The sequence below is a fragment of the Canis lupus genome, chromosome 38 (genome assembly GCF_048164855.1).
Source record: "Canis lupus baileyi chromosome 38, mCanLup2.hap1, whole genome shotgun sequence".
NCBI lineage: Eukaryota > Metazoa > Chordata > Mammalia > Carnivora > Canidae > Canis > Canis lupus.
The window spans coordinates 7,276,832-7,283,214 of NC_132875.1; positions in this window are offsets into that span (position 1 = coordinate 7,276,832).

Below are 6,383 nucleotides of genomic sequence, written 5' to 3' on the forward strand. Positions count from 1 at the left end.
CTTGCCATCAGGGAAATACAAATCAAAACTACAATGAGATACCACCTCACACCAGTGAGAATGGGGAAAATTAACAAGGCAGGAAACAACAAATGTTGGAGAGGATGCGGAGAAAAGGGAACCCTCTTACACTGTTGGTGGGAATGTGAACTGGTGCAGCCACTCTGGAAAACTGTGTGGAGGTTCCTCAAACAGTTAAAAATAGACCTGCCCTACGACCCAGCAATTGCACTGTTGGGGATTTACCCCAAAGATACAAATGCAATGAAACGCCGGGACACCTGCACCCCGATGTTTATAGCAGCAATGGCCACGATAGCCAAACTGTGGAAGGAGCCTCGGTGTCCAACGAAAGATGAATGGATAAAGAAGATGTGGTTTATGTATACAATGGAATATTACTCAGCTATTAGAAATGACAAATACCCACCATTTGCTTCAACGTGGATGGAACTGGAGGGTATTATGCTGAGTGAAGTAAGTCAGTCGGAGAAGGACAAACATTATATGTTCTCATTCATTTGGGGAATATAAATAATAGTGAAAGGGAAAATAAGGGAAGGGAGAAGAAATGTGTGGGAAATATCAGAAAGGGAGACAGAACGTAAGGACTGCTAACTCTGGGAAACGAACTAGGGGCGGTAGAAGGGGAGGAGGGCGGGGGGTGGGAGTGAATGGGTGACGGGCACTGGGTGTTATTCTGTATGTTAGTAAATTGAACACCAATAAAAAAAAAATGAAAGTAAAAAAAAAAAAAAAAAAAAAAAAAAAAAAAAAAAAAAAAAAAAAAAAAAAAAAAAAAAAATAAAACAAAATAACTCCAGGTCCCAGGGTTCATGCTGGAAAAACACAGCAAAGGGAACCACGATGGGCAGGTTAAATGTTTTCACATAGCTATGGTTTCCTTTATCTCAGATCTCTACTCTTAAGTTTTATAATGTCAAGGTATTTCTCCTTCCCTGGTGATGCCTCCAGAATCTCTGATGGAAGGATCTGTGAGGTCTCTTCAATTCCAGACAGGTTCGGGGAACTTCTGACCTGTCGTGAACATCTGAAAACTAATGGAGCAATTCGGTGCTCCTGGAACTGAAAGAACACTTTGCCTTTGACTTCAGCAGCCTTGCTCCATGATGAATAACACTTAATGAGCAGAGAAACGGGCAGGTCATGGTCAGAGGTGCATCAGGGTCTAGGACATGACAGAGTGAAGAGATCCATTTTGCTTGTGACTTCTTCACAGGCAGCAAGGTGAGATCGGTCCTATTTTTTGAAATGCCCTTTTTTCTTCTGCATTTTGCAAAAATGGAAGGTAATTTTATATGCTTGTGTCTTGGTAATGCAGCATATGCAACAATGACGTGGATCTGACCTGTGAAGTTTCTTATTTGGATTCCTGAAGACCAGGACTTGCTGCTCCTTTCCTGATTTTGGTGGAAATGTGTGGACATGAGTTCTTTTAACCTCAGTGGTAAAACCCCATCCTCTATTGTCTCCAAATTCCTTGTTGTTGAGACTAGTAACTCCATTCGCTGCTGATGACTCTGAATCCCCGGCTGTGGGTTCCACTGATGACGCTTCAAGTGGCAGGGCATCATCTCTTCCCCTTTTCTGCCCATAGAATGAAAGGGGGCAATTTGTCCTTGAGCCTTGTTCCTGGTACCATGCTGATTTTTATGCAAAGCTGGATGATGAGCAATACCTCATTTAGCTGCCAAATTGCCTTGTGGTTATGATCACTTCAATCCTGGGAAATGCACATTGGTATTCTGCTTTAATCCAGAAAGCACTAAGATGAAGGAGTATTTTTCTCCCTGTTCTAGGAGCTGTGATCAGTTCCTGAACAAAATTTATCTACTGCATGCAGTTCTTCCTACTAGTTTCTGTGGGGATCACATGAAAGACATGGAGGCTACCTAAAGTTCCTAGCAATACTGGGCTCCCAATGCAAGAGATTAAAAATAGGACCTGTTTCTATGCACTGGAATAAGGTTAGGGAGATAGAATAAATATGGCTTATATGTAGCCACAAGAAAAACTTTTAGCAAATTTCAGAGTTGTGGGTCTTTTCCCCCTATTTTTGTTGTCCTGGAGAATCATTCTCTTATTTTAACGAAGATTTTATACCTTGATTTCATTGTGGAAGGCAGCACAAGAAAGTAATAGAGTGAAGGATTAAAAAAATGTTATTTATCCACAGTGGCTGTACCAGTTCACATTCCCACCAACAGTGCAAGAGGGTTCCCCTTTCTCCACATCCTCTCCAACATTTGTTGTTTCCTGTCTTGCTAATTTTCACCATTCTCACTGGTGTGAGGCAGGGGATTTACCCCAAAGATACAGATGCAGTGAAACGCCGGAACACCTGCACCCCGATGTTTATAGCAGCAACGTTCACAATAGCCAAACTGTGGAGGGAGCCTCGGTGTCCATCGAAAGATGAATGGATAAAGAAGATGTGGTCTATGTATACACTGGAGTATTCCTCAGCCATTAGAAATGACAAATACCCACCATTTGCTTCAACGTGGATGGAACTGAAGGGTATTATGCTGAGTGAAGAAAGTCAATTGGAGAAGGACAAACATTATATGGTCTCATTCATTTGGGAATATAAAAAATAGTGAAGAGGAATAAAAGGGAAAGGAGAGAAAATGAGTGGGAAATATCAGAGAGGGAGACAGAACATGAGAGACTCCTAACTCTGGGAAATGAACAAGGGGTGGTGGAAAGGGAGGTGGGTGGGTGGCTGGGGTGACTGGGTGATGGGCACTGAGGGGGGCACTTGACGAGATGAGCACTGGGTGTTATGCTATATGTTGGCAAATTGAACTCCAATAAAAAAATAAAAAAATATTTATTTAAGTAATCTCTACCTTTATGTGTGGCTCAAATGCACAACCCTGAGACTGAGTCTCATGCTCTTCTGACTGAGCCAGCCAGGCACTCTGGTTTGAAAGATTTTAAATGTAATTCAAACATTTTGATGACTCAAAGCTATTAATGTTAATGATGTCATTTGCAACTCAAGAATTAACTTGATAGTAGATGTGCCAGTGACAGCATTGTGATTTAGTAGATGTGAGAGTGACAGCATTGTGATTTGGTTGGTTTATCTGGTTGGTTTATTTGGCTGGTTTATCTACAAGCAGCAGCAAGTGGGGTTTGGTAGTGGAAGGCAACATATGATTACCTTTGCCTCTGATTCATGGCCTTAGTAATTGGAAGAAAAGCAGCCTTCCCAGGCTTCTTTGTCACAACTGCTCATCTGTGCAATTGTAGTGTGAAAGCAGCAACAGAGAATGTATAAACAAATGAGTGTAGCTATGTTCCAATAAAACTTTATTCATGGACACTGACATTTGATTTTCATATACTTTTCTGTCATGAAATATTATTATTCTTTTGAATTTGTTCCACCATTTAAAAATGTAAAAGCCATTCTTTGCTTTTGGTCTATAAAAACACAGGTGTTGGACTCAACTTGGCCTGAGACCTGGGGTTTATTAACTCTTTAAATCATTCTCATCTTAACATTCTTGATTTCTTTACTCCACTTTGTTATGCTCAATGACCCAGAGAAACCTCAACACTGGATCGATACAATTGTGTACTTGCCTTTCTCTCCTGTTCTATATCTTTATTTTTTTAGATAAGACTATCAGCTAATGGTTTGCCTGTTTTCAGTCTTGCCTACTAACCTATTCTCTATACTTTGACCAAGTGATCCATCCTCCCTTCCTTCCTTCCTTATTCTTTCTTTCTTTCTTTCTTTCTTTCTTTCTTTCTTTCTTTCTTTCTTTCTTTCTTTTCTTTCTTTCTTTCTTTCTTTCTTTCTTTCTTTGTTTCTTTCTTTCTTCTTTCTTTCTTTCTTTCTTTCTTTCTTTCTTTCTTTCTTACTTTCTTTCTTTCTCTTTTCTCTTCCTATTGAAAACTAGCATTTATTTTTTTTTTGAAAACTAGCATTTATTGAACACATGATACAATTATGCACTTAGGTTGTATTATCTCATTTTCTAAAAAAAGATCTTATTAATTAATTAATTTATGAGAGAGAGAGTGTGAGGGAGCATATATGCTTGTTGGGAAAGGGGTGGAGAGGTGGGGGAGGGAGAGGGAGAGAGAATCTCAAGCAGACTCCACGTCGAGCTCAGAGCCTGATGTGGGGCTCCATCTCACAACCCCCAGATCATGACCTGAGCTGAAGCCAAGAGTTGGATGCTCAACCAACTGAGCCACCAAGGTGCCCTTGTCTCATTTTATATATAGAACAATCCTTGAGGTAATTACCATTATTGAAAAATAACTATACATTGACTAGTGGAAGAATTAGAAACTGGGTTTTCAGAATCTCAGCACAGTGTTACTTTTAACTCACTAGTTTACATCCTAATTATAAATATTTTTGAATCATTAAGATATTTTGCTAGTTTCTGTGCATGAGGCATTTTATGCTAAATATAAACAGCATATGTCATATTAAAAACTGAAACAAGGGGCACCTGGCTGGCTCAGTCAGTTAAGTGTCTGCCTTTGGCTCAGGTCATGATCCCGGGGCCCTGGTATGGAGATCCGCATCCAGTTCCCTGATCAGTGGGGAATCTGCTTCTCCCTCTCGCTCTACCCTTCCCCCTGCTTGTGCTCTCTCTTTCTCTCAAATAAATAAAATAAAAAACTAAAACAAAACAATGATTTACAAATACAAAACCATAATGACTAAATCTTTCTAATGGGTTTACTGGAAAAAAATGATCCTCAAAATTCCTATTTGAGTTTACAGAAAATCTATCCTACACTTAATTCAGGCACAGCCATGCATATTTCTGAAAAATACTGTAAATTTGTGACTCCCAGTAAGAAAATGCTATTGAAAAAACAACTCTTCAAGATAGTTAATGACTGTCTCATACCAATGATATTTTAATTAGCCATGGAGTAATTTGGCAACTGGTAATTTTGGAAGTGTGCAATGCAGATACTTTTGGTTCAAGTCGATCAATTATACTAATTGATTCATCCAAGAGATAAACTACGTTTTAAAGATTTTATTTTAATTCCAGCATAGTTAACATATAGTGTTAGATTAGTTTCAGGTGTACAATATAATTATTTGATGATTCTATATATTACTCAGTGTTCATCAAGTTGACTAAGTGATCTTTCCAAATTGCTAATTTAATCTTGTCATGCATCCTACTTAAAATTCTTCAAGGCCTATCCCATTGCTTTTTGATTTTGATCTTGTAAATTCATCCAGTTTCACCACGTCTCTGTTGTATTCTCTCCCCTGTCCCCTACCACCATCTTTGGGTTTTGTTCCAGCCATACAGATGTTTTCACAGTTTCACGAATATACCATTTGTTCTATGCCTTTCATCTTGCTGCATGATCTTTCTTGAATTCCATTTCCCTGTCATCATCTGGCTAACTCCTTTTGGTCCTTGAAAATTAGGCTCACTTGTCAATACGTCCCTATGATAAGGGGCCTTCTTTAACCTTCCCTTGCCATTACAGTCTGATTTAAGTATCTTTTTAAGCAAAGGCTTGAAGACAGAGATTCGTTTTATGTCTAAACTCAGGGACCTAGACACAGACCCAAACACACACACACGTGCACATATACATATGCATGCACACCCCAAAGGTGTTGAATGAAATTAGCACAGCTTTGGAGTAAGAAGGAATGAGTGGCAAACACTGTAGGTGTGAGACATTATGGAACCATGCTATAGGTCAGGAGAGATATGGTGACAGTCTGTGCAATGCCCAGAGCAAAAAGGATAGATGGGAAACAATTTGTAGGTAGTATTGTTAGGAACTTCTCAGCAGAAGAAGTAAGAGAGAAGGAGAACTTAAAGATTCAAACTTTCTGGTCCTCACATTTTTCATTTAAATAAAATAAAACAGACTTGGATTAGTTCAAAGGTTTCTGATTCTATGACTCCCAAGTTTCTAAGCCCAATAGGTATCATGAATTTGGCTTTGGGGTTATAGGGTTTGGTGTGCTTGAAATATCCACATGGGGAAGTACTAGTGGCAGGAATATACAAGAACAAATAAACAGGAAGAATACTTTTGACAAGATCCTTGAACTGTAGAGGAGAGCTGGAGTTGTATGAGTTGGTTCATCTATCAGGTGATAGAGCTGAGGGAGAAGAATATGGAATCTCACGGCATGCCTACGTTTCAGGTTTGAGAGTGAAGGAGACTAGTCTCAAGGGGACTACAGAGCAAAGGGAAGACTTGTTTTGGTTTGTTTTAGGATGGTGAATGTGTATTTTAAGTAAAGGAAAAATAAGGAGAGAGTCTGAGGACCCTAGAAGGGAGATAGTTGATGGAGCCAGGTTCTGGAGGAAGTTGGAGGAAATGGGATTGAGGACATAAGT